Raw genomic sequence first — 12817 nt, forward strand, 5'->3', positions numbered from 1 at the left:
AACAATTTTTACACTGGTAGCCCCAACGTTGTGGAATGCACTGCCACTTGCTCTTAGGCGTGAATCCAATTTTTCCAAGTTTCTACTACTACTACTATTTATTATTTTTATAGTGCTGAAAGGTGTACGCCGCGCTGTACATTTTAACATACAATAGACAGTCCCTGCTCAGAAGAGCTTACAATCTAATTTAGACAGGACATTTCAGGGTTGGGGAGGTTATAGTGGGTATAGGTATCTGACAGCAGCGGGGTTGGGGAGATTATAGCGGTTATAGGTATCTGACAGCAATGAGTGGGCGTTAAGAGTTGAAAGCAGTTTCAAAAAAGTGGGCCTTCAATGCTCAAAACCTTTCTCTATAAAGAAGCATACAAGATCTAGACCTTGAACTTAACCTTAACTTCGCAGCTTGCCCTTTTGTCCTTTCCTTCCCTTCCACCTTTTTATTTTAGCAATATAACCCTACCTTTTTCCCATTTGTGTGTGTTGTAGTTGTTCGTGAGACTTGTCTATCTACAGTATGTACAGTGCTCCCCCGCGAATTCACGGTCGGCAATTTGCGGTACTGGTCATTCGCAGTATTTTCCGACCGTGAATGATCGGGCAGGAGAGGGCAGCCGGAGAGGCAGTGAGTGAAGAAAATCACTCGTGGTATGCTCCGACCACCCCTTCCTGCACTAAAGTCGGGCCTCACCAATCAAGAGCTGCTGTCAAAGCAGGTGTAGATGGACTAGAGTGAGATTTGAAAGAGACTTCAATAGTTGGAACCTAAGAACAGTATCGGGCAGAGCTCCGGATTCTTGCCCAGAAATAGCTAAGAAGAAAAAAACCCCAAAAAAACCCCAAAAAATTTTTAAATTGAATCAAGTTGGGCAGACTAGATGGACCATTCAGGTCTTTATCTGCCGTCATCTACTATGTTATGTTAAAAGAGTGGTAGTAAATTGGTCTGCATAAAAGTCAGTCCTTTAACCCATAGCTCAGCCCCATGAAGGATTTTGTGTGGCCCCGGTCAAGGGCGATGCAGTGTTTTTCTCTGCTGCCCCTGGGTGTTTACCATCTTGCCGGCTCCCTCCTCTGACTTACTGCCGCATTTGCGCGGCCCCAGAAACATTTTTTTCGGCCAATGCGGCCCAGGGAAGCCAAAAGGTTGGACACACCTGCCATAGCTGGTTAAGTGCTATGCGTTATCTAGCTCCAGAAAACCGGATATTCAGTGCTGAAGTCTAGATATGCTGAATATTATCCCCATCCGTTTTTAAATTGTTGGTTCTAAGGATAAGCCTTCTGATATGCTGGAAAGAGATTTCTTTCTATTTCTTGTTGTAGGAGAGGCAGGGGAGCAGTGATGTAGGAGAGATAGTGATGCTTTTCTCTTTTTTGCTTTTCATGGAAACTTGATTCTGTGCAGGTGGAAATCTTCAACTCACACTGGTTTAAAACATACACAACACTAGGGATTTTTTTTTGTTCTACTGCGAGTAGTTGTGCGGGTGGTGTTCATAACTGTATACTGTAGCCAAGGTTCCATTTTTTTTTTTGGGGGGGGATAACTCAGGAAGATCTGCAAAACGTAAATGTCGGAAAGAAGAAAAGTGTGTCTGTGTAGCTTTTGAGTGCCACCCTGTGTGCCAAAAGTAAATTGCACCTTGCAACACCACAAAAAAAAAAAAAGTTCCATTATGTAAGGCTACATCGGACAAATTTTATTATGCTGAGGTTTTAATACATAATAAGCCATCATTCCATATGTAGCTTTATTCAGAAAACTTGTAACAGCTAAATGGGAAGCAATTTGGAACCATAAGCCTCAAGAAAAGATGGAGGCATGCAATGATTTTGTGCATTCTGTTTAAAAAATAAAGGATTGTTTAAAAGCTTGAATTACTGTTCTCTACCCTTGGGGAGGGAGGGGGAGGGCTTTTGGAGGGGGTAGTTATGGATAGCTGAGTGCCCCCCAGGGTTATCAGAACCCAGCCCTGGGGTCTGTCTTTTAGTACTCTGACTACTGCTCACTATCCATTTAGGATGTAGATCCTGTTGGGGAGAGAGGGGTGGGGGGGTGTCAGAGTGGGAGGGGAGAGGGGGCTGTTCAGCAACTTGTTTCCTTTCGCTTTTCTTTATTGGCGCAGCGCTGTTCAGCTGTTTGTATTTTGTTCAGATTTGTTCTTGTTATGTGGCTATGTGCAGAATTTAATTTAAAAAAAAATGTTTGAACATAAAAGTGCTTCTTCCTGGTCCTCTTGGCTTCCAGCATAATTGGAGCCAGCTTCACTTCCACTACAGTGCCTTGAGAAAAAAAAATATATCGCCTCCGAGCCTCGGCAATGATAAAGTCTGCTGAATGTACTAGCTCTACAGGGACCCCTGTCGTGGCTCAACAGTCAGAGCACTCACCCTGTAGTCCACAATTCACCCTCATTCTCTTCCCATCACAGCTCAGCCATCACATACATAGTCCTTTACTAGAAAAAAAAAAACCTGTGTCTGTCTCTAGAACCCAATCAGGCTGACCCTTGGCTACGCCACTGCTCCCTAGATCTTGGCAAACAAAGTTCTGTATTTTGATTGACCCCTGTTTAGGTAGCAATGTGGTCTTAATTTCTTACCAAATGGGCACTCGCCAGCTCTGGGGAGAGTGTGGCGCAGTGGTTCAAGCTACAGCCTCTGCACCCCTGTGGTTGTGGGTTCAAACCCATGCTACTCCCTGTGACCCTGGGCAAGTCACTTAAGGGCAAATTCTATAAGACGTGCCCAAAAGTTAGGCGGGAGTCAAGTAAAATTGGGTGCTGCTTAATGAATCGCGCTGAGCGGAACCTATTTTGGAGGCGCCCATTAAATAGGCCAGCTCTAGGCACGACTAAAAATTAGGCGCCTAGCTGAGCGCTTAAGCACGCTAAAAGAGCAGTGATTCTGCGAGAAGCCACCTGACACGTTGCCACGCCTAACATGCATAGCGCCTATTTTTTTTGAAGGCCGCCTAAATTTTTAAAGGCGCCTTGATACAGAATCGCGTTTTCTTGATAGGCGCCTAGGTTTCAATCAGTGCCGATTAAAAAAAAACTAAATTGAGCTTATTTTTCAATTTAGATAGCGCCTATCTAGTTGGGCACCTCCGAAATAGATGCCTAACTTTAGGCCCTGGTTACAGAATTTGGGCCTTAATCCCCCCATTGACCCAGGTACATTAAATAAATTGTGAGCCCACCGGAACAGACAGGGAAAAAAATGCTTGAGTACCTGAATAAATTCATGTAAATCATTCTGAGCTCCTCTGGGAGAACAGTGTAGAAAATTGAATAAATAAGTAAAATAATATAACACAGGGCTCAGAGGAGTCATTAAATACTCTCATTTAGGGGTCCTTTTACTAAACTGTGGTACAAAGTGGTTTTAATACACCCATACGCAGGTATTTCCCACACACTAAGAGCCTGATTATAAAAACTGCGTCCTGATTGGAGGTGCACATTAAAAAAAAAAATAAAATTATGGGGTAAAGGGTGCCTACAATGTAGGCGTTGTTTGCGCATGTACGGAGGCATCTAGGCATGCCTACAGATGCCTAAGGCCAGCATAGGTGGTTTAGGCCCGAAGTGGCTTTAGGCGTCCATAGATATGCCCAAATGCTTCTCGTAGGCACAAATCAGCTGCTTTAAATGTAGGTAGGCCTGTGAAATGCTGACCTATGTTTAAGGCATCTGTAGAAAAAAATAGACGCCATTCTGGGCATGGTGCCTACCGGTAATTGACATGCAGTAGGCACCCATTGTACAGGCACCTACTGGGGCAAGTGCCTTTTCCAGAATCAGGCCCAAGGTCATTTTAATCAAAGCCAGAAAATGGCCATGAACATATTAGCAAGTGAACGTTTTGCTGATACCTATTTTGTAGATCAGGGGTGCCCAAAAAGTCGATTGCGATCGACCGGTAGATCGCAAAGGCAACGCGAGTCGATCGCGTTGCCTTCGTGTTCTACTTGCTTCCATACTCAGAAGCGCCGAGCCGATGAACTTCCCCCACCCGACATCAAAATGTGTCCGTTTTGAGAATTTATATCTGCCGTCTATATTTTGCACTACAGCGAGCAGCAGGTTGGGATTATTGCTTGCGCCAGAAATGTGGGAAGGGGTATGTGGTAGTGGGTGGCAGAGAAGGAGCAGGAGAGCTGACCCCCCCGCCAAGACGGTGTCCTTACTACGCCACTGTTTACATATTACGTACCTGGGGCAATGGAGGGTTAAGTAACTTGCTCTTTGAATGTGAGCCATCCTTCTTTAAACAATTTAATTGTTCAATAATGATGTCCCCAATGTGACTAAAATTGTGTCACAATTTCAAAAAACTGTTTTCTAGAGAATGACGCAGAGACAAATTTTACCCTGTCCCTGCAGGAACTCAATTTTCCCATCCCATCTCAGCATGTTTTGCCGCTGTCCCTGCTCCATTCCTGTAAGCTCTGCCTTAACCGCACAAGCCTTGAACATGATTTTAAAGTGTTCAAGGATTGTGCAGATGAGGACAGAGTTGAGACATTGGTGGAATGAGGCATTATGACATCACAATCTGAGCTTTAGAATGTCGCTACTTATGATTTTAAAGTGTTTGAGGCTTGGGCAGATGAGGACGGAGCTTAGGTATTGGTGCAATGAGGCATTATGACATCACAATCTGAGCTCTAGAATGTTGCTACTTATGATTTTAAAGGTTTGAGGCTTGGACAGATAAGGACAGAGTTGAGGCATTGGTGGAATGAGGCATTATGACATCACAATCTGAGCTTTAGAATGTCGCTACTTATGATTTTAAAGTGTTTGAGGCTTGGGCAGATGAGGACGGAGCTTAGGCATTGGTGGAATGAGGCATTATGACATCACAATCTGAGCTCTAGAATGTTGCTACATATGACTTTAAAGTGTTTGAGGCTTGTGCAGATGAGGACAGAGCTTGCAGGAATGGGTGAAATAACACATCTGAAGAAATGCTCAAGATATATCTGATTGCCCCAATCAAACTCAAGTTTGAAGTTTATTCAAAATTTGTTATCCCGCCTTTTTAAATTACAAAGCAGCTTTACAATAAATAAAAACCAGAAAGCAGGGTATATTTATGCTGGACCTAAAAAGAAGTTTTATTTTTGACCAAAAGAGATATCTGGAGCAGCGGTGGTGGTGTTAGGAGGTGAGTGCACACTCACTGCACTTAACTCTAGCAGCACTGCACTGCTTCCTCCCAATCTCAGTCTTTACTGTACCTCCCTGCCCCCTCCCCCCCCCCCCATTCAAGCAGGGAAACACTGAAAAGCGTGTCTCTTCACGGTCTTCTGCAAAGCTTAATTTTATGAGATGAAAGTCTAATGAATTTTAAAAAGTGCCTCATTAGAAGTTTTGCTGGGGCAGTTTGACGGAGCTCTTCCAGAAGCAAATGAAACATTACATCAATGTGATGGGAATAAGAGCAGGAGCAGCTCATAGTTCACAGTGTCCGCCTTCAGCATATCAATAAATAGAGATTGAGTTTACTGAGTAAATGATCAATCTGCTATTGGAATATAATTGGTGAAGTCGATGACTTGAGGTCTAAGTTAAATAATTAGTTAAACAGTCAATTACCTATTTTACCCACGTAATCAATTACTGTCTGCAGACTGTAGCCAAATCATCCAATCTGCTGATTTTCCAAAGAAGATTTGTGGGGGATGGGGGTTAAAGAAAGCAGGAAATTGAGGGGATCTATTACTAAACTTACTAAAAATTTAAAAGTTATTAATGTGAGCCAAGTACTTCACTCACATTAATAACTTAAATTTTTTAGCTTTTAAATATTTTGATCATTGTATATTTTTATGCAATTATTGGAACACATGTGACACGAACGGTCACAAGGGATGAACACCGAGGATCTCTAATCAGAAAATAATGGGAAGGAACTAAGGCCAGTACTGGGCAGGCTTGCACGGCCTGTGTCCCGTATGTGGACATTCAGTTGAGGATGGGCTGGGATGGTTAAGATGGGCTGGAGTGAGCTTTGACGGAGACTCCAGTAAATAGAACCGGGCAGGGATCTGGGTTTCTGGCCCAAAAATATCTAAGAAATTAATTTATGGAGCATGTATGGTTGGGCAGACTGGATGGACCGTTCAGGTCTTTATCTGCCGCCGTTACTATGTTACGATGAAGCTATTAACAAGTGTCAAGTCATAATAAATATCTTCCAAATATTTGAAGTATTTCATGTCGGGTAGCCATCCATGCATGCCGTCATCTACTATGCGGTATAGCCAGTGCTAGTGCTTAATGCAACTTAGTATCCCCCTTACAGCGGTTGTCTTGTGCCAGGACCAAAACCAGGGCTTCCTCTGAAATCCTGCCGTTGAGGACTCTGGATACATCACAGGCATCACTGCATTCTGGTTGATATTCTGAGTTATCACGTCGACTGCTGTAGAGCAGTTCTTTATTACTAGTCTTATAGCCCGTTACATTAACGGGTGCTAGAATATATGTGTGTGTGTGTCTGTCTTTATTTCTTTTTCTCTCTCCTTAGCCGCTTTCTGTGTTTTTGGGGGTGTTTTTTTCCTTGGCTGTCCACAACCACTCCTTGCCTGCTCCCTGTCTATTATCCCTTCCTTTTACCTCCCCTGTGTCCTCCACCACTCCATCACTGCTCACCTTATCCAGCAGCAGCCCCTTTGTTTTACCTCCCCCCTGTCCATCATCACCTTCTTCCTGCTCCCCCTGCACGGTCTAGTTACTGGCCTCATTAACAATTTAAAGCAGCTGTAAAATAACCCTTAGCATATCCTCATAAGCAAAATACAAAATATCAAACCATAACCAACCTACCGCATCACTGCTTATCCTCTCCTGTATTGCATCGCAAATGGCAATGTACCTGGTGAACCCTTTCAGCCTCGGCTACATTGGGAATGCTCCAGACTGTGTTAGAACTCTTCCTTTCCCATCTCACCTCCTGAGAGTGAAAAGGAGAGTGTTTGGACTTTTAAAAATACCCCGGGGGAAGTTCTGAAGTGGAATTTTTGTTGCTAGTATTTGCAGAGAGGGAAGGTATAGTCCACGACACCAGGATGTTAACTTTGTAGTTACGGCCATTTTGAAGATCGTTCTGCCCTGCTCCTTGCCTTAGTATATTTTTAAGTTGAAAGACACGGCGGCGACGGTGGCTCCCGACTGCATCGGACTTCCGACACAGGTGGGGATCCTGAGAGGAGCCGCTGCCTCGTCTTAAAAATATAATAAGGCAAGGAGCAGGGCAGACCGAAGAACAGCACTGCTGACAGCCGCCGCGTCCGACATCCGCCTTGGGGGAGACAGCCGCCGCGTCCGACATTCTCCTCAGGGGAGGAGAGAGGACTTCAGGCAAGGAGCAGGGCAGACCAAAAAACAGCACGGGCTGACAGCCGCCGTGTCCGACAGCCGCTGGGTCCGACATCCGCCTCGGGGGAGGAGAGAGATTGTTTCGCGCGCATGTGCACTCCTACCTGAGGTGCCCTACATCTCACGGAAAATGGACGCACGCGATGAACGCCAGCTGCGTTGAAATTCATTTGCAGGTACACTTCTCCCTCTGTATTCGCTGTGATAGGGGATTAACAGAACCGCAAATACAGAAAAACCGCGAATAACTTTTTCATATGTTGTTCGCTGTTTTCTATTAAAAACCATTGTGAATATGGTGAAACCGCGGATAACACAACACGGTGGGAGACCTGGCCTGTTCCTGAAGGAGAGGCAAAACACAGTGAAGAAAGTGCTGGGAATCAGTGGTTTTCTCTGTAAACGCTTGGAATCAGCAATTTCTCTATGCGAGCTGATGTAATTTGGGGGGGGAGGAGCCAGCAAGCTAAAAAACGTGAATAATCGAAACCGCGATTGCTGAAACCGCGAATATGGACGGAGAAGTGTACACAACAGTGCTGCGGTTTCTTCCTTGAGTGCAAGGTGAAAGTAGCTTTTAAGGTAAAGGTAGCGCTTCGTTGTGCTTTTGGGATTGGTACATAACTATGAGCTGTACCTTCCATCCCAAGTCAGGAGGCTTCACCTCTAGGAGCTGCTGCCTGAAACGACATAGCCGGCAGGTTCGAAGGCACCCAGCTGCACTGGAGCAGCCTCCCCCACGCCCTCAGAAGGAGAGGCATAAAATGTAGCGTTAAAAGTAATTTCCCCATTCTGTGATACCTGATGACACCCACTCAAAGCATTTCAGTGCAAAATCTGTCATTTGGGGAACCTGCATTGCATTCCTGATGCTTTTACCGGAGAAAGCTCTTCCGATAAACAGAAAAATCTGATGCTATAGTAAAAGGATTGAAATCCTCTACACTGGAGGGTAACGATCACCTGGACGACGTGAGAGGAAGAGAACCAGGTTTTAATAGAAGACAATGTTTGCGCGTGCCATTTTTAATGCGACAGAAAATGCCTCTCAGTTGCTTGAATGCCTGCCGGATCTCTTTTCTGTGCCCGGTGCGGAGGAGGGAGAAGTGCAGCTTCAACCCTGTCCATTTATTTATTATTACACCTGGCTCCTGGTTATGCTGAGCTCACTCATACAGAGAGGCAATAGTTTGGGTGCTGGTCTCCTTTACTTTCACTCAAACTCATAAACTGGGCCAACGATGAAACCACGGAGTAGGACCTGCTCAAAAATAGAGACGAAGACTTAATTTCTCAAGTGCCCAAGGTCAGCAGCCAGAACAAATCATGGTTGTGAACTCGTGACTGGGCTATCATCAAATATTTTCTCTATGAGCCTTTAACTCGAGCTAAGTACCACACGTTTACAGCATTAATTAGAGTAAAAATAAATTTACTATAAAACAAACAACAGTATAAACTATATATAACCAAAAAAAAAGGCTCATAGAGAAAATAAGACAATATTCGATGATAGCCCAGTCACGAGTTCAACAACCATGATTTGTTCTGGCTGCTGACCTTGGGCACTTGAGAAATTAAGTCTTCGTCTCTATTTTTAAGCTGGTTCTACTCCCTCATTGTTGGCCCAGTTTATGAGTTTGAGTACGGGTACTATTTTTGATTGAGAGACTCCTTGACTTTCACACACCATTAGCTCGCAGAAAGGTCACAGCTCTGTTTTCCTTACAGCATGTCCTTCCTTGACCACTGCATTGCCAGACTCTCTCGCTCTTAATGTGGCATACATCTTCACTCATACTCTTTAATTCTTATCATCTTAAGGCCCGATAATCAGCCGGCAACAATCGGTGGTTTTGCAAGTTTCCAAGTTTATTAAATTTCTTGATATACCACCTATCTCAAGAATCTAGAACCAGGGGTGTCAAATGTCGGTCCTCGAGGGCCACAATCCAGTCGAGTTTTCAGGATTTCCCTAATGAATTTGCGTGAGATCTATTAGCATACAATGAAAGCAGTGCATTCAGATAGATCTCGGGAATATTCATAGGGGGAAATCTTGAAAACCCGACTGGATTGCGGCCCTCGAGGACTGACATTTGATACCCCTGATCTAGACGGTTTACAAAATAGTTAATACAGTAAAAGATTAGATTTAAAAAAATATTCTAATACATTAAGGGGATTTGACAGACAGACTTGACTAACATGGCAAGGGGGGAAGGGTGGCAAAGTTACAATATTAGTGCAGTGAAGAAGAAGGTATGGGGGAAGGAAGAGCATAACTGGTAGGGGGGTGCCTTTTCATTGCTTTAGGGGGAGTAGGTTATCTTGTATTGAAAACATCCTGAAGTAAGAATGTTTTTAGTTTGGTTTTGAATAGTGGTAGTAAGACTCCAGCTTATTCAGAACACAGCAGCCAAGCTGGATTTTTGCAAAACGTAAATCTGACCACGTCTCCCCACTCCTGGCCAATCTTCATTGGCTCCCAGTGATTTCCAGAGTCCAATTCAAATGCTCTTGCCTGGCTTTTAAGATTATTCACAGCATCCTTCCTTCCCTAATCCCACTTTCTTTCAACTCCTCGTGCCCTGACTCCACCAGGTCCGCCCATAAATTAAAACTATCCTTCCCCTCCCTACATGGTATTCTCCACGCAGGTAAACTGGGAAAATCACTTCTTTTCAAAATCACAGGTCTCTGGAATGACCTTACTATCCCGCTGCGGAACCTGAGCTCCCTCCATTTATTCCGCAAACAACTAAAAACCTGGCTCTTCTCTAACATGTAATTTCTTTTCCCTTACTTTTCCACTCGATTTATAAACTTATGTAAACCTTTTCCTACCCTTTCTCATTTTTAAGTTCTTGTAAACCGTGCCGAGCTCTACTTCCGTGGAGATAATGCGGTATATAAACTTAAGGTTTAGTTTAGTTTAGATTCTTGCCTAAGGTATCGGGGCATCGCGTTCCATAATGTCGGAGCCATAATGGAGAAGATAGATTTGCGTGTAGTTTCGTAAAAGATTTCGCTAAAAGGTTCTGAGAGTTAGATCTTAATATTCTTGAAGAGGAATAAAGTATAATGAGTTTGTCAATGAAAGCAGGGGTGTTTGTGTGCCTTGTTTTAAAAGTGAGCAGTATTATAGGTGATTCAATGGGAGATGGGTAGCCAATGTGCACTGCGGAGTAGGGGGGTAACATGATAAATTTTTTTTTTTTGCTTTATGTGTAAGTTTCATGGCAGTAAGCCTGGAAATTCAATGCCGGGCCATGTCTGGGTACTGATATCAGGGCTTAACCGTTGGACCCGGTGAGGCTCTGGATTTGAAGGCGCCAAAATGCCTAGGCTTTCGCCTTACTTGGTGTATCGGTTAAACCTTTTTTCCCCCTGCCCTCCCCCCAAGGGTCCGGTCTCTGCCTCCCCCCACGGTCATGTAAAGTTTACATTGGTCACCAGCAGCAGCAGCAGCATGGCAGGCTGCTTGTGCCAGCCCCCGTTTCTTCTCTCTGCTGCATTGCGCTTCCTCTGATGCAATTTCCTGTGGGCGGGATGCAAAAGAGGGAAGGCTCGGGGACTGGCTGAAGCAGCCTGTCATGCTGTGGCTGCCACCAGTGGATTGACATAAAAATTACAGGCCCACGAGGGAACGAGAGAGGTGAGGGGGCAGTGCTAGACCTGTAGAGAAGGGATGGGGAGGGAGGGTGGGGGAGGACAGAAAATGGCCAAGGGAGAGAGATGCTGAAACTATGAATTTTGCAAGCCCATTTTGCAGAATAGTGACTAATGGCAGTTGTGTAACTGCTAATTAGTGCCATTATACTCAGTTATTGCTTGTTAACATTAATTAACAACTCATTATTAAATTAAGTTATGCAGGCGGCTACCACTGTTCTATAACATGTACATTCAAATCAGTAGGCTAAGCATGCATCTTTATTGGATCAGGGAGATAGAATACTCATTTGAGGCTGATCCTTCCGTCTATCTTCTCATAACTAACAGCGTGCAGCAAGGATGAACATAAGAACTGCCGCTGCTGGGTCAGACCAGTGGTCCATCATGCCCAGCAGTCCCTCACGTGGCGGCCCTCTGGTCAAAGACCAGCACCCTAAGCAAGACTAGCCCTTAAAGATCCCTTGATGACTTAGAACACTGGAGATCATTTTCCATACCTGTCAAGTGCATTGGGGGCTTTGTAAGCGTTGCTTTCGGTCGTGCATTTGAATCTGTTCTCCATTTCACTGAGAGCTAAAGTGGAACAGACCCAGCCTGTCACTAGAGAGTGTTGTCCCTTCGGCACCTAGCAGAAAGAGTGCCCGTGAGCTTCTCCAGTACTCCATGATTTACTGTCCATGACATATTTACTCCTCCATGATTGGCCACATGCAGAGCAAACTGGAGTCTGTGCGCGGCAGAGAATCTCATCAGTCCGTGCCCTGATTTACTGCCTTCCATTTTCAATATTTATGACAGTCTGAACTAACACTGCACTAGGAGTGTCCAAACATCGGTAAAGTGGTGTACATACAGCATCAGTGCTGCACAGATGGTTTTATAGCACTGCTCTTTGACAGTTCATTCTGAGCGGGTCTAAACATTTTGTTTGAAATGGCTAGATATTTGAAAAAGTGCATCCAAGGAACAGAAAGATGAAGAGATATTGCAGACTTCTGGTTTCAACAGAAGTGAATTTTTAGCATCCTTACTGGTGCTGGAGATAATTTAATCCTTTTTAGGTTGTGCTGTCTATGTATTATTGCATTGCTTATCAACCATCTTCTGGTGGCACACCCAACCAGCTGAGTTTTCAGGATTATCACAATGAAAAAGCGTGGGATAAAAATAGAGGGTCTCTAATTAGAAAACAAAGGATGCAAAATTAAAGAACTAAAAGGCTGGTATTGTACAGACTTGCACGATCTGTGCCCCGTATGTGGTGATTTGGCGTAGGATGGGCTGCGATGGGCATCAGTGGGAACTCCACTAATTTGGAACATGAGGATGTTACAGGCCAGACTTTACGGTAGATATCCTGCAAACAACGGGATGGTTGGATAGGCTGGAGAGAGCTTGGACGGAAACTTCAGCATTTGGAACCTAGGACAATACCAGACTTTCCAGTCTAAGGCCCAGAAATATCGGTTCATAGACAACGGCGCGAAAGACAAAAGCACGCGCCGACAATTGAGTGCAGCGCGCAGCGCCGCGCCGCTCTAAATTACAGTTTTTAGGGGCTCCGACGGGGGTTTTTGTTGGGGAACCCCCCAGTTTACTTAGACATCGCGCCGGCGTTATGGGGGGTTTGGGGGGTTGTAACCCTCCACATTTTACTGTAAACTGAACTTTTTCCCTAAAAACAGGGAAAAAGTTCAGTTTTCAGTAAAATGTGGGGGGTTACAACCCCCCACAACGCCCCC

At 44.5% G+C, this 12817-nt stretch overlaps 1 protein-coding gene across 3 annotated transcripts in view; it reads left to right on the plus strand.

Moving 5' to 3' along the window:
- Positions 1–12817, plus strand: part of SLIT1 (slit guidance ligand 1) — a 606757-nt gene that overhangs the window by 379384 nt on the left and 214556 nt on the right. The gene's annotated exons all lie outside the window — the stretch shown is intronic.

Source organism: Geotrypetes seraphini, chromosome 4 (assembly GCF_902459505.1).
Source record: "Geotrypetes seraphini chromosome 4, aGeoSer1.1, whole genome shotgun sequence".
NCBI classification, from domain to species: domain Eukaryota; kingdom Metazoa; phylum Chordata; class Amphibia; order Gymnophiona; family Dermophiidae; genus Geotrypetes; species Geotrypetes seraphini.